This window comes from Eurosta solidaginis, chromosome 4 (genome assembly GCF_040869045.1).
Source record: "Eurosta solidaginis isolate ZX-2024a chromosome 4, ASM4086904v1, whole genome shotgun sequence".
Lineage (NCBI taxonomy): Eukaryota > Metazoa > Arthropoda > Insecta > Diptera > Tephritidae > Eurosta > Eurosta solidaginis.
Window position 1 is genome coordinate 31,385,488 of NC_090322.1, and position 15,822 is coordinate 31,401,309.

At 38.3% G+C, this 15,822-nt stretch overlaps 1 protein-coding gene across 1 annotated transcript in view; it reads right to left on the bottom strand.

Moving 5' to 3' along the window:
- The window catches only part of Vsx2 (Visual system homeobox 2), a 330,585-nt gene that overhangs the window by 287,160 nt on the left and 27,603 nt on the right, over positions 1-15,822 (bottom strand). The gene's annotated exons all lie outside the window — the stretch shown is intronic.

Below are 15,822 nucleotides of genomic sequence, written 5' to 3' on the forward strand. Positions count from 1 at the left end.
ATTGCATCGAAAATAATGCATTCGAACCAGGTGATCTTATGCCAATCTTCAACGATTGCATCGAAAATAATGCACTCGAAGCAGATGATCTTATGCCAATTCTCAAACGCTGCATAGAAAATAATGCATTCGAACCAGATGACCTTATGCCAATCTTCAACAACTGCATCGAAAATAATGCATTCGAACCAGATGATCTTATGCCAATCTTTAACGACTGCATCGAAAATAATGCCTTCCAACCAGATTATCTTATGCCAATCTTCAACGACTCCATCGAAAGAAATGCATTCCAACCAGATGATCTTATGCCAATCTCCATCGACTGCATAGAAAATAATGCATATGAACCAGATGATCTTATGCCAATCTTCAACGACTGCATAGAAAATAATGCATACGAACCAGATGATCTTATGCCAATCTTCAACGACTGCATCGAAAAAAATGCATTCGAACCAGATTATGTTATGCCAATCTTCAACAACTGCATCGAAAATAATGCATTCGAACCAGATGATATTATGCCAATCTTCAACGACTGCATCGAAAGGAATGCATTCCAACCAGATGATCTTATGCCAATCTCCAACGACTGCATAGAAAATAATGCATACGAACCAGATGATCTAATGCCAATCTTCAACGACTGCATACAAAATAATGCATACGAACCAGATGATCTTATGCCAATCTTCAACGACTGCATCGAAAATAATGCATTCGAACCAGATTATCTTATGCCAATCTTCAACAACTGCACGGAAAATAATGCATTCGAACCAGATGATCTTATGCCAATCTTCAACGACTGCATCGAAAAGAATGCATTCCAACCAGATGATCTTATGCCAATCTTCAACGACTGCATCGAAAGGAATGCACTCCAACCAGATGATCTTATGTCAATCTTCAACGACTGCATAGAAAATAATGCACTCGAACCAGATGATCTTATGCCACTCTCCACCGACTGCATCGAAAGGAATGCACTCGAACCATCTGATCTTATGCCAATCTTCAACAACTGCATCGAAAATAATGCACTCGAACCAGATTATCTTATGCCAATCTTCAACAACTGCATCGAAAATAATGCATTCGAACCAGATGATATTATGCCAATCTTCAACGACTGCATCGAAAGGAATGCATTCCAACCAGATGATCTTATGCCAATCTCCAACGACTGCATACAAAATAATGCATACGAACCAGATGATCTTATGCCAATCTTCAACGACTGCATAGAAAATAATGCATACGAACCAGATGATCTTATGCCAATCTTCAACAACTGCATCGAAAATAATGCATTCGAACCAGATTATCTTATGCCAATCTTCAACAACTGCATGGAAAATAATGCATTCGAACCAGATGATCTTATGCCAATCTTCAACGACTGCATCGAAAAGAATGCATTCCAACCTGATGATCTTATGCCAATCTTCAACGACTGCATCGAAAGGAATGCACTCCAACCAGATGATCTTATGTCAATCTTCAGCGACTGCATAGAAAATAATGCACTCGAACCAGATGATCTTATGCCAATCTTCACCGACTGCGTCGAAAGGAATGCACTCGAACCATATGATCTTATGCCAATCTTCAACAACTGCATCGAAAATAATGCACTCGAACCAGATAATCTTATGCCAATCTTCAACGATTGCATTGAAAATAATGCATTCGAACCAGGTGATCTTATGCCAATCTTCAACGATTGCATCGAAAATAATGCACTAGAACCAAATGATCTTATGCCAATTCTCAAAGACTGCATAGAAAATAATGCATTCGAACCAGATGACCTTATGCCAATCTTCAACAACTGCATCGAAAATAATGCATTCGAACCATATGATCTTATGCCAATCTTCAACGACTGCATAGAAAATAATGCACTCGAACCATATGATCTTATGCCAATCTTCAACGACTGCATCGAAAGGAATGCACTCGAACCATATGATCTTATGCCAATGTTCATCGACTGCATCGAAAGGAATGCATTGCAACCAGATGACCTTATGCCAATCTTCAACAACTGCATCGAAAATAATGCATTCGAACCAGATTATCTTATGCCAATCTTCAACAACTGCATGGAAATTAATGCATTCGCACCAGATGATCTTATGCCAATTTTCAACGACTGCATCGAAAATAATGCATTCGAACCAGATGATCTTATGCCAATCTTCAACAACTGCATCGAAAATAATGCATTCGAACCATATGATCTTATGCCAATCTTAAACAACTGCATCGAAGATAATGCATTCGAACCAGATTATCTTATGCCAATCTTCAACGACTGCATCGAAAGGAATGCATTCCAACCAGATGATCTTATGCCAATCTCCAACGACTGCATAGAAAATAATGCATACGAACTAGATGATCTTATGCCAATCTTCAACGACTGCATAGCAAATAATGCATACGAACCAGATGATCTTATGCCAGTCTTCAACGACTGCATCGAAAATAATGCATTCGAACCAGATTATCTTATGCCAATTTTCAACAGCTGCATGGAAAATAATGCATTCGAACCAGATGATCTTATGCTAGTCTTCAACGACTGCATCGAAAGGAATGCATTCCAACCAGATGATCTTATGCCAATCTCCAACGACTGCATAGAAAATAATGCATACGAACCAGATGATCTTATGCCAGTCTTCAACGACTGCATAGAAAATAATGCATACGAACCAGATGATCTTATGCCAATCTTCAACGACTGCGTCGAAAATAATGCATTCGAACCAGATTATCTTATGCCAATCTTCAACAACTGCATCGAAAATAATGCATTCGAACCAGATGATATTATGCCAATCTTCAACGAGAGCATCGAAAGGAATGCATTCCAACCAGATGATCTTATGCCAATCTCTAACGACTGCATAGAAAATAATGCATACGAACCAGATGATCTTATGCCAATCTTCAACGACTGCATAGAAAATAATGCATACGAACCAGATGATCTTATGCCAATCTTCAACGACTGCATCGAAAATAATGCATTCGAACCAGATTATCTTATGCCAATCTTCAACAACTGCATGGAAAATAATGCGTTCGAACCAGATGATCTTATGCCAATCTTCAACAACTGCATCGAAAATAATGCAGTCGAACCAGATGATCTTATGCCAATCTTCAACGAATGCATCGAAAGGAATGCATTCCAACCAGATGATCTTATGCCAATCTTCAACGACTGCATAGAAAAAAATGCATACGAACCAGATGATCTTATGCCAATCTTCAACGACTGCATAGAAAATAATGCATACGAACCAGATGATCTTATGCCAATCTTCAACGACTGCATCGAAAATAATGCATTCGAACCAGATTATCTTATGCCAATCTTCAACAACTGCATGGAAAATAATGCATTCGAACCAGATGATCTTATGTCAATCTTCAACGACTGCATAGAAAATAATGCATTCGAGCCAGATGATCTTATGCAAATCTTCAACGACTGCATCGAAAGGAATGCACTCCAACCAGATGATCTTATGTCAATCTTCAACGACTGCATAGAAAATAATGCATTCGAGCCAGGTGATCTTATGCCAATCATCAACGACTGCATAGAAAATAATGCATTTGAACCAGGTGATCTTATGCCAATCTTCAACGATTGCATCGAAAATAATGCATTCGAACCAGATGGTCTTATGCCAATCTTCAACGGTTGCATAGAAAATAATGCATTCGAACCAGATGATCTTACGCCAATCTTCAACGATTGCATCGAAAATAATGCATTCGAACCATATGGTCTTATGCCAAACTTCAACGGTTGCATAGAAAATAATGCATTCGAACCAGATGAACTTATGCCAATCTTCAACGATTTCATCGAAAATAATGCATTAGAAGCAGGCGATTTTATGCCAATCTTCAACGACTGCATCGAAAAGAATGCATTCCAACCAGATGATCTTATGCAAATCTTCAACGACTGCATCGAAAGGAATGCACTCCAACCAGATGATCTTATGTCAATCTTCAACGACTGCATCGAAAGGAATGCACTCGAACCAGATGATCTTATACCAATCGTCAACAACTGCATCGAAAATAATGCATTCGAAGCAGATGATCTTATGCCAATCTTCAACGACTGCATAGAAAAGAATGCATTCGAACCAGATGATCTTATGCCAATCTTCAACCACTGCATAGAAACTAATGCATTCGAACCATATGATCTTATACCAATCTTCAACAACTGTATCCAAAGTAATGCATTCGAACCAGATTATCTTATGCCAATTCTCAAAGACTGCATAGAAAATAATGCATTCGAACCAGATGATCTTATGCCAATCTTCAACGACTGCATCGAAAAGAATGCATTCGACGCAGATGTTCTTATGTCAGTCTTCAACGACTGCGTCGAAAATAATGCATTCGAGCCAGATGATCTTATGCCAATCTTCAACGACTGCATCGAAAAGAATGCATTCGAACCAGATGATCTTATGCCAATCTTCAACAACTGCATGGAAAATAATGCATTCGAACCAGATGATCTTATGCCAATTTTCAACGACTGCATCGAAAAGAATGCATTCCAACCAGATGATCTTAGGCCAATCTTCAACGACTGCATCGAAAGGAATGCAGTCGAACCAGATGATCTTATGCCAATCTTCAACGACTGCATCGAAAAGAATGCATTCGACGCAGATGTTCTTATGTCAGTCTTCAACGACTGCGTCGAAAATAATGCATTCGAGCCAGATGATCTTATGCCAATCTTCAACGACTGCATCGAAAAGAATGCATTCGAACCAGATGATCTTATGCCAATCTTCAACAACTGCATGGAAAATAATGCATTCGAACCAGATGATCTTATGCCAATTTTCAACGACTGCATCGAAAAGAATGCATTCCAACCAGATGATCTTAGGCCAATCTTCAACGACTGCATCGAAAGGAATGCAGTCGAACCAGATGATCTTATACCAATCGTCAACAACTGCATCGAAAATAATGCATTCGAACCAGATTATCTTATGCCACTCTTCAAAAACTGCATCGAAAATAATGCATTCGAACCAGATGATCTTATGCCAATCTTCAACAACTGCATGGAAAATAATGCATTCGAACCAGATGATCTTATGCCAATTTTCAACGACTGCATCGAAAATAATGCATTCGAACCAGATGATCTTATGCCAATTCTCAAAGACTGCATCGAAAATAATGCATTCGAACCAGATTATCTTATGCCAATCTTCAACAACTGCATGGAAAATAATGCATTCGAAGCAGATGATCTTATGCCAATTTTCAACGACTGCATCAAAAATAATGCATTCGAACCAGATGATCTTATGCCAATTCTCAAAGACTGCATAGAAAATGATGCATTCGATCCAGATGACCTTATGCCAATCTTCAACGACTGCATCGAAAAGAATGCATTCCAACCAGATGATCTTATGCAAATCTTCAACGACTGCATCGAAAGGAATGCACTCCAACCAGATGATCTTATGTCAATCTTCAACGACTGCATCGAAAATAATGCATTCGAACCAGATGATCTTATGCCAATTCTCAAAGACTGCATAGAAAATGATGCATTCGAACCAGATGACCTTATGCCAATCTTCAACGACTGCATCGAAAATAATGCATTCGAACCAGATGATCTTATGCCAATTCTCAAAGACTGCATAGAAAATGATGCATTCGAACTAGATGACCTTATGCCAATCTTCAACGACTGCATCGAAAAGAATGCATTCCAACCAGATGATCTTATGCAAATCTTCAACGACTGCATCGAAAGGAATGCACTCCAACAAGATGATCTTATGTCAATCTTCAACGACTGCATAGAAAATAATGCATTCGAACCAGGTGATCTTATGCCAATCTTCAACGATTGCATCGAAAATAATGCATTCGAAGCAGATGATCTTATGCCAATCTTCAACGACTGCATAGAAAAGAATGCATTCGAACCAGATGATCTTATGCCAATCTTCAACCACTGCATAGAAACTAATGCATTCGAACCATATGACCTTATGCCAATCTTCAACAACTGCATCGAAAGTAATGCATTCGAACCAGATTATCTTATGCCAATTCTCAAAGACTGCATAGAAAATAATGCATTCGAACCAGATGATCTTATGCCAATTTTCAACGACTGCATCGAAAAGAATGCATTCGACGCAGATCTTCTTATGCCAGTCTTCAACGACTCCGTCGAAAATAATGCATTCGAGCCAGATGATCTTATGCCAATCTTCAACGACTGCATCGAAAAGAATGCATTCCAACCAGATGATCTTAGGCCAATCTTCAACGACTGCATCGAAAGGAATGCACTCGAACCAGATGATCTTATACCAATCGTCAACAACTGCATCGAAAATAATGCATTCGAACCAGATTATCTTATGCCACTCTTCAAAAACTGCATCGAAAATAATGCATTCGAACCAGATGATCTTATGCCAATCTTCAACAACTGCATGGAAAATAATGCATTCGAACCAGATGATCTTATGCCAATTTTCAACGACTGCATCGAAAATAATGCATTCGAACCAGATGATCTTATGCCAGTCTTCAACAACTGCATTGAAAATAATGCATTCGAACCAGATGATCTTATGAAAATATTCAACAACTGCATAGAAAATAACGCATACGAACCAGATGATTTTATGCCAATCTTCAACGAATGCATCGAAAGGAATGCACTCGAACCATATGATCTTATGCCAATCTTCAACAACTGCATCGAAGATAATGCATTCGAACCAGATTATCTTATGCCAATCTTCAACGACTGCATCGAAAGGAATACATTCCAACCAGATGATATTATGCCAATCTCCAACGACTGCATAGAAAATAATGCATACGAACCAGATGATCTTATGCCAACCTTCAACGACTGCATAGAAAATAATGCATACGAACCAGATGATCTTATGCCAATCTTCAACGACTGCATCGAAAATAATGCATTCGAACCAGATTATCTTATGCCAATCTTCAACAACTGCATGGAAAATAATGCATTCGAACCAGATGATCTTATGCCAATCTTCAAAGACTGCATCGAAAGGAATGCATTCCAACCAGATGATCTTATGCCAATCTCCAACGACTGCATAGAAAATAATGCATACGAACCAGATGATCTTATGCCAATCTTCAACGACTGCATGGAAAATAATGCATACGGGCCAGATGATCTTATGCCAATCTTCAACGACTGCATCGAAAATAATGCATTCGAACCAGATTATCTTATGCCAATCTTCAACAACTGGATCGAAAATAATGCATTCGAACCAGATTATATTATGCCAATCTTCAACGACTGCATCGAAAGGAATGCATTCCAACCAGATGATCTTATGTCAATCTCCAACGACTGCATAGAAAATAATGCATACGAACCAGATGATCTTATGCAAATCATCAACGACTGCATAGAAAATAATGCATACGAACCAGATGATCTTATCCCAATCTTCAACGACTGCATCGAAAATAATGCATTCGAACCAGATTATCTTATGCCAATCTTCAACAACTGCATGGAAAATAATGCATTCGAACCAGATGATCTTATGCCAATCTTCAACAACTGCATCGAAAATAACGCATTCGAACCAGATGATCTTATGCCAATCTTCAACGACTGCATCGAAAGGAATGCATTCCAACCAGATGATCTTATGCCAATCTTCAACGACTGCATAGAAAATAATGTATACGAACCAGATGATCTTATGGCAATCTTCAACGACTGCATAGAAAATAATGCATACGAACCAGATGATCTTATGCCAATCTTCAATTACTGCATCGAAAATAATGCATTCGAACTAGATTATCTTATGCCAATCTTCAACAACTGCATGGAAAATAATGCATTCGAACCAGATGATCTTATGTCAATCTTCAACGACTGCATAGAAAATAATGCATTCGAGCCAGATGATCTTATGCCAATCTTCAACGACTGCATAGAAAATAATGCATTTAAACCAGGTGATCTTATGCCAATCTTCAACGATTGCATCGAAAATAATGCATTCGAACCAGATGGTCTTATGCCAATCTTCAACTGTTGCATAGAAAATAATGCATTCGAACCAGATGATCTTATGCCAATCTACAACGATTGCATCGCAAATAATACATTCGAACCATATGGTCTTATGCCAATCTTCAACGGTTGCATAGAAAATAATGCATTCGAACCAGATGATCTTATGCCAACCTTCAACGATTGCATCGAAAATAATGCATTCGAACCAGATGGCCTTATGCCAATCTTCAACGGTTGCATCGTAAATAATGCATTCGAAGCAGATGATCTTATGCCAATCTTCAACGATTGCATAGAAAATATTGCATTCGAACCAGATGATCTTATGCCAATCTTCAACGATTGCATCGAAAATAATGCATTCAAAGCAGATGATCTTATGCCAATCTTCAACGACTGCATAGAAAATAATGCATTCGAACCAGTAGATCTTATGCTAATCTTCAACGACTGCATAGAAAATAATGCGTTCGAACCAGGTGATCTTATGCCAATCTTCAACGACTGTATAGAAAATAATGCATTCGAACCAGGTGATCTTATGCCAATCTTCAACGATTGCATAGAAAAGAATGCATTCGAACCAGATGATCTTATGCCAATCTTCAATGATTGCATCGAAAATAATGCATTCAAAGCAGATGATCTTATGCCAATCTTCAACGACTGCATAGAAAATAATGCATTCGAACCAGTAGATCTTATGCTAATCTTCAACGACTGCATAGAAAATAATGCGTTCGAACCAGGTGATCTTATGCCAATCTTCAACGACTGTATAGAAAATAATGCATTCGAACCAGGTGATCTTATGCCAATCTTCAACGATTGCATAGAAAAGAATGCATTCGAACCAGATGATCTTATGCCAATCTTCAATGATTGCATCGAAAATAATGCATTCGAACCAGATTATCTTATGCCAATTCTCAAAGACTGCATAGAAAATAATGCATTCGAACCAGATGATCTTATGCCAATTTTCAAATACTGCATCGAAGAGAATGCATTCGACGCAGATATTCTTATGCCAGTTTTCAACGACTGCATTGAAAATAATGCATTCGAGCCAGATGATCTTATGCCAATCTTCAACGACTGCATAGAAAAGAATGCATTGCAACCAGATGATCTTAGGCCAATCTTCAACGACTGCATCGAAAGGAATGCACTCGAACCAGATGATCTTATACCAATCGTTAACAACTGCATCGAAAATAATGCATTCGATCCAGATTTTCTTATGCCAATCTTCAACTACTGCATTGAAAATAATGCATTCGAACCAGATAATCTTATACAGTCTTCAACGACTGCATAGAAAAAAATGCATTCGAACCAGATGATCTTATGCTAATCTTCAACGACTGCATAGAAAATAATCCATTCGAACCAGATGGTCTTATTCCAATCTTCAACGATTGCATCGAAAATAATGCATTCAAACCAGGTCATCTTATGCCAATCTTCAACGATTGCATCGAAAATAATGCACTCGAACCAGATGATCTTATGCCAATTCTCAAAGACTGCATAGAAAATAATGCATTCGAACCAGATGACCTTATGCCAATCTTCAGCGACAGCACCGAAAAGAATGCATTCGACGCAGATGTTCTTATTCCAATCTTCAACGACTGCATAGAAAATAATGCATTCGAAGCAGATGATCTTATGCTAATCTTCAACAACTGCATCGAAAATAATGCGTTCGAAGCAGATGATCTTATGCCGATCTTCAACGACTGCATAGAAAATAATGCATTCGAACCAGGTGATCTTATCCCAATCTTCAACGATTGCGTAGAAAATAATGCCTTCGAACCAGATGGTCTTATGCCAATCTTCAACGATTGCATCGAAAATAATGCATTCGAAGCGGATGATCTTATGCCAATCTTCAACGACTACATAGAAAATAATGCATTCGAACCAGGTGATCTTATGCCAATCTTCAACGATTGCATAGCAAATAATGCATTCGAACCAGATGACCTTATGCCAATCTTCAACGATTGCATCGAAAATAATGCATTCGAAGCGGATGATCGTATGCCAATCTTCAACGACTACATAGAAAATAATGCATTCGAACCAGGTGATCTTATGCCAATCTTCAACGATTGCATAGCAAATAATGCATTCGAACCAGATGACCTTATGCCAATCTTCAACGATTGCATAGAAAATAATGCATTCGAACCAGATGGTCTTATGCCAATCTTCATCGATTGCATCGAAAATAATGCATTCGAAGCGGATGATCTCATGCCAATCTTCAACGATTGCATCGAAAATAATGCATTCGAACCAGATGATCTTATGCCAATTCTCAAAGACTGCATAGAAAATAATGCATTCGAACCAGATGACCTTATGCCAATCTTCAACGACAGCACCGAAAAGAATGCATTCGAACCAGATGGTCTTATTCCAACCTTCAACGATTGCATCGAAAATAATGCATCCGAAGCAGATGATCTTATGCCAATCTTCAACGACTGCATAGAAAATAATGCATTCGAACCAGTAGATCTTATGCCAATCTTCAACGATTGCATCGAAAATAATGCACTCGAACCAGATGATCTTATGCCAATTTTCAACGACTGCATAGAAAGTAATGCATTAGAACCAGATGTTCTTATTCCAATTTTCAACGACTGCATAGAAAATAATGCATACGAACCAGATTTTCTTATGCCACTCTTCAACGACTGCATAGAAAACAATGCATACGAACCAGATGATCTTATGCCAATCTTCAAGGACTGCATCGAAAGGAAAGCATTCGAACCAGATGATCCTATGCCAATCTTCAACAACTGCATAGAAAATGATGCATTCGAACCAGATGATCTTAAGCCAAACTTCAACGACTGCATCGAAAGGAATGCATTCGAACCAGATGATCTTATGCCAATCTTCATCGATTGCATCGAAAATAATGCATTCGAACCAGATAATATTATGCCAATCTTCAACGACTGCATCGAAAGGAATGCATTCCAACCAGATGATCTTATGCCAATCTCCTACGACTGCATAGAAAATAATGCATACGAACCAGATGATGTTATGCCAATCTTCAACGACTGCATAGAAAATAATGCATACGAACCAGATGATCTTATGCCAATCTTCAACGATTGCATCGAAAATAATGCATTCGAACCAGATGTTCTTATGCCAATTTTCAACGACTGCATCGAAAATAATGCATTAGAAACAGATGATATTATGCCAATCTTCAACGACTGCATCTAAAAGAATGCATTCGAAGCAGATGTTCTTATGCCACCTTTCAACAACTGCATCGAAAAGAATGCATTCGAAGCAGTTGTTATTGTGCCAATCTTCAACACCTGCATAGAAAACAATGCATTCGAACCAGATGATCTTAAGCCAAACTTCAACGACTGCATCGAAAGGAATGCATTCGAACCAGATGACTTATGCTAACCTTCAACAACTGCATCGAAAATAATGCATTCGAACCAGATGATCTTATGCCAAACTTCAACTACTGCATAGAAAATAATGCATTCGAACCATATGAACTTATGCCAATCTTCAGCAACTGCATAGAAAATAATGCATTCGAAGCAGATGTTCTTATGCCAATTTTCAACGACTGCATAGAAAGTAATGCATTGGAACCAGATGTTCTTATTCCAATTTTCAACGACTGCATAGAAAATAATGCATACGAACCAGATTTTCTTATGCCACTCTTCAACGACTGCATAGAAAACAATGCATACGAACCAGATGATCTTATGCCAATCTTCAAGGACTGCATCGAAAGGAAAGCATTCGAACCAGATGATCCTATGCCAATCTTCAACAACTGCATAGAAAACAATGCATTCGAACCAGATGATCTTAAGCCAAACTTCAACGACTGCATCGAAAGGAACGCATTCGAACCAGATGACCTTATGCTAATCTTCAACAACTGCATCGAAAATAATGCATTAGAACAAGATAATCTTATGCCAAACTTCAACTACTGCATAGAAAATAATGCATTCAAACCATATGATCTTATGCCAATCTTCAGCAACTGCATCGAAAATAATGCATTCGAGCCAGATGATCTTAAGCCAAACTTCAACGACTGCATCGAAAGGAATGCATTCGAACCAGATGACCTTATGCTAATCTTCAACAACTGCATCGAAAATAATGCAATCGAACCAGATGTTCTTATGCCAATTTTCAACGACTGCATAGAAAGTAATGCGTTCGAACCATATGATCTTATGCCAATCTTCAACAACTGCATCGAGAATAATGCATTCGAACCAGATGATCTTAAGCCAAACTTCAACGACTGCATCGAAAGGAATGCATTCGAACCAGATGACCTTATGCTAATCTTCAACAACTGTATCGAAAATAATGCATTCGAACCAGATGATCTTATGCCAATATTCTACAACTGCATCGAAAATAATGCATACGAACCAGATGTTCTTATGCCAATCGTCAATAACTGCATCGAAAACAATGCATTCGAACCAGATGATCTTAAGCCAAACTTCAACGACTGCATCGAAAGGAACGCATTCGAACCAGATGATCTTATGCAAATCATCAACGACTGCATAGAAAATAATGCATACGAACCAGATGATCTTATGCCAATCTTCAACGACTGCATCGAAAATAATGCATTCGAACCAGATTATCTTATGCCAATCTTCAACAACTGCATGGAAAATAATGCATTCGAACCAGATGATCTTATGCCAATCTTCAACAACTGCATCGAAAATAACGCATTCGAACCAGATGTTCTTATGCCAATCTTCAACGACTGCATCGAAAGGAATGCATTCCTACCAGATGATCTTATGCCAATCTTCAACGACTGCATAGAAAATAATGTATACGAACCAGATGATCTTATGCCAATCTTCAACGACTGCATAGAAAATAATGCATACGAACCAGATGATCTTATGCCAATCTTCAACGACTGCATCGAAAATAATGCATTCGAACTAGATTATCTTATGCCAATCTTCAACTACTGCATAGAAAATAATGCATTCGAACCATATGATCTTATGCCAATCTTCAACAACTGCATCGAAAACAATGCATTCGAACCAGATGATCTTAAGCCAAACTTCAACGACTGCATCGAAAGGAACGCATTCGAACCAGATGACCTTATGCTAATCTTCAACAACTGCATCGAAAATAATGCATTAGAACAAGATAATCTTATGCCAAACTTCAACTACTGCATAGAAAATAATGCATTCAAACCATATGATCTTATGCCAATATTCAGCAACTGCATTGAAAATAATGCATTCGAGCTAGATGATCTTAAGCCAAACTTCAACGACTGCATCGAAAGGAATGCATTCGAACCAGATGACCTTATGCTAATCTTTAACAACTGCAGCGAAAATAATGCATTCGAACCAGATGATCTTATGCCAAACTTCAACTACTGCATAGAAAATAGTGCATTCGAGCCAGATGATCTTAAGCCAATCTTCAACGACTGCATAGAAAACAATGCATACGAACCAGATGATCTTATGCCAATCTTCAAGGACTGCATCGAAAGGAAAGCATTCGAACCAGATGATCCTATGCCAATCTTCAACGACTGCATAGAAAATAATGCATACGAACCAGATGATCTTATGCCAATCTTCAACGACTGCATCCAAAGGAAAGCATTCGAAGCAGATGATCTTATGCCAATCTACAACGACTGCATAGAAAATAATGCTTTCGAGCCATATAATCTTATACCAGTCTTCAATAGCTGCATAGGAAATAATGCATTCGAAACAGATGATGTTATGCCAATCTTCAACGACTGCATCGAAAAGAATGCAATCGAACCAGATGTTCTTATGCCAATCGTCAATAACTGCATCGCAAATAATGCGTTCGAACCAGGTGATCTTATACCAGTCTTCAACGACTGCATAGAAAATAATGCAATCGAATCAGATGATCTTATGCCAACCTTCTACAACTGCATCAAAAGGAATGCATTCAAACCAGATGATCTTATGACAATCTTCAACGACTGCATAGAAAATGCATTCGAACCAGATGATCTTATACCAGTCTTCAATTACTGCATAGAAAATAATGCATTCGAACCAAATGATCTTGTACCAGACTTAAATGACTGCATAGAAAATAATGCATACGAACCAGATGATCTTATGCCAGTCTTCAACGACTGCATCGAAAGGAAAGCATTCGAACCAGATGATCTTATACCAATCTTCAACAACTGCATCGAAGATAATGCATACGGACCAGATGATCTTATGCCTATGTTCAACGACTGCATCGAAAATAATGCATACGAACCAGATGATCTCATGCCAAAGATCAACGACTGCATAGAAAATAATGCATTCGAACCAAATGATCTTATACCAGTCTTAAATGACTGCATAGAAAATAATGCAATCGAACCAGATGATCTTATGCCAACCTTCTGCAACTGCATCAAAAGGAATGCATTCGAACCAGACGATCTTATGCCAATCTTCAACAAATGCATCGAAAATAATGCATTCGAACCAGATAATCTTATTCTAATCTTCAACGACTGCATAGAAAATAATGCATACGAACCAGATGATCTTATGCCAATCTTCAACGACTGCATCGAAAGGAAAGCATTCGAACCAGATGATCTTATACCAATCTTCAACAACTGCATCGACGATAATGCATACGAACCAGATGATTTTATGCCTATGTTCAACGACTGCATCGAAAATAATGCATACGAACCAGATGATCTCATGCCAAAGATCAACGACTGCATAGAAAATAATGCATACGAACCAGATGATCTTATGCCAATCTTTTACGATTGCATAGAAAATAATTCATGCGGACCAGATGATCTTATACCAATGTTCAGCGACTGCATCGAAAATAATGCATTCGACCCAGATGATATTCTGCCAATGTTCGACGACTGCATCAAAAATAATGCATACGAACCAGATGATCTTATGCCAATCTTCAACGATTGCATCGAAAGGAATGCATTCGAACCAGATGATCTTATGCCAATCTTCAACGAATGCATAGAAAATAATGCATTCGAACCAGATGATCTTATACCAGTCTTCAATAACTGCATCGAAGGGAATACATTCGAACCAGATGATCTTATGCCAATCTTCAGCGACTGCGTCGAAAATAATGCATTCGAACCCGACGACCTTATGCCAATCTTTAACGACTGCATATAAAATAATGCATTCGAAAAAGATGATCTTATACCAATCTTCAACGACAGCATAGAAAATAGTGCATTCGAATAGATGATCTTATGCCAATCTTGAACGACTGCGTCGAAAATAATGTATTCGAACCGGCGACCTTATGCCAATCTTCAACAACTGCATCGAAAATAGTGCATTCGAACCCGACGATCTTATGCCAATCTTCAACGACTGCATCGAAAGTAATGCATTCGAACCCGACGATTTTATGCCAAACATCTACAACTGCATGGAAAATAATGCATTCGAACCAGATGATCTTATGCCAGTCTTCAATAACGGCATCGAAAATAATGCATTCCAACCAGATGACCTTAGAGCACGATCATCTGCTGATGATCTTAAAAAACTATGTGGAATGAAAGGCATTCATACAAGATGTATGAAAAATTT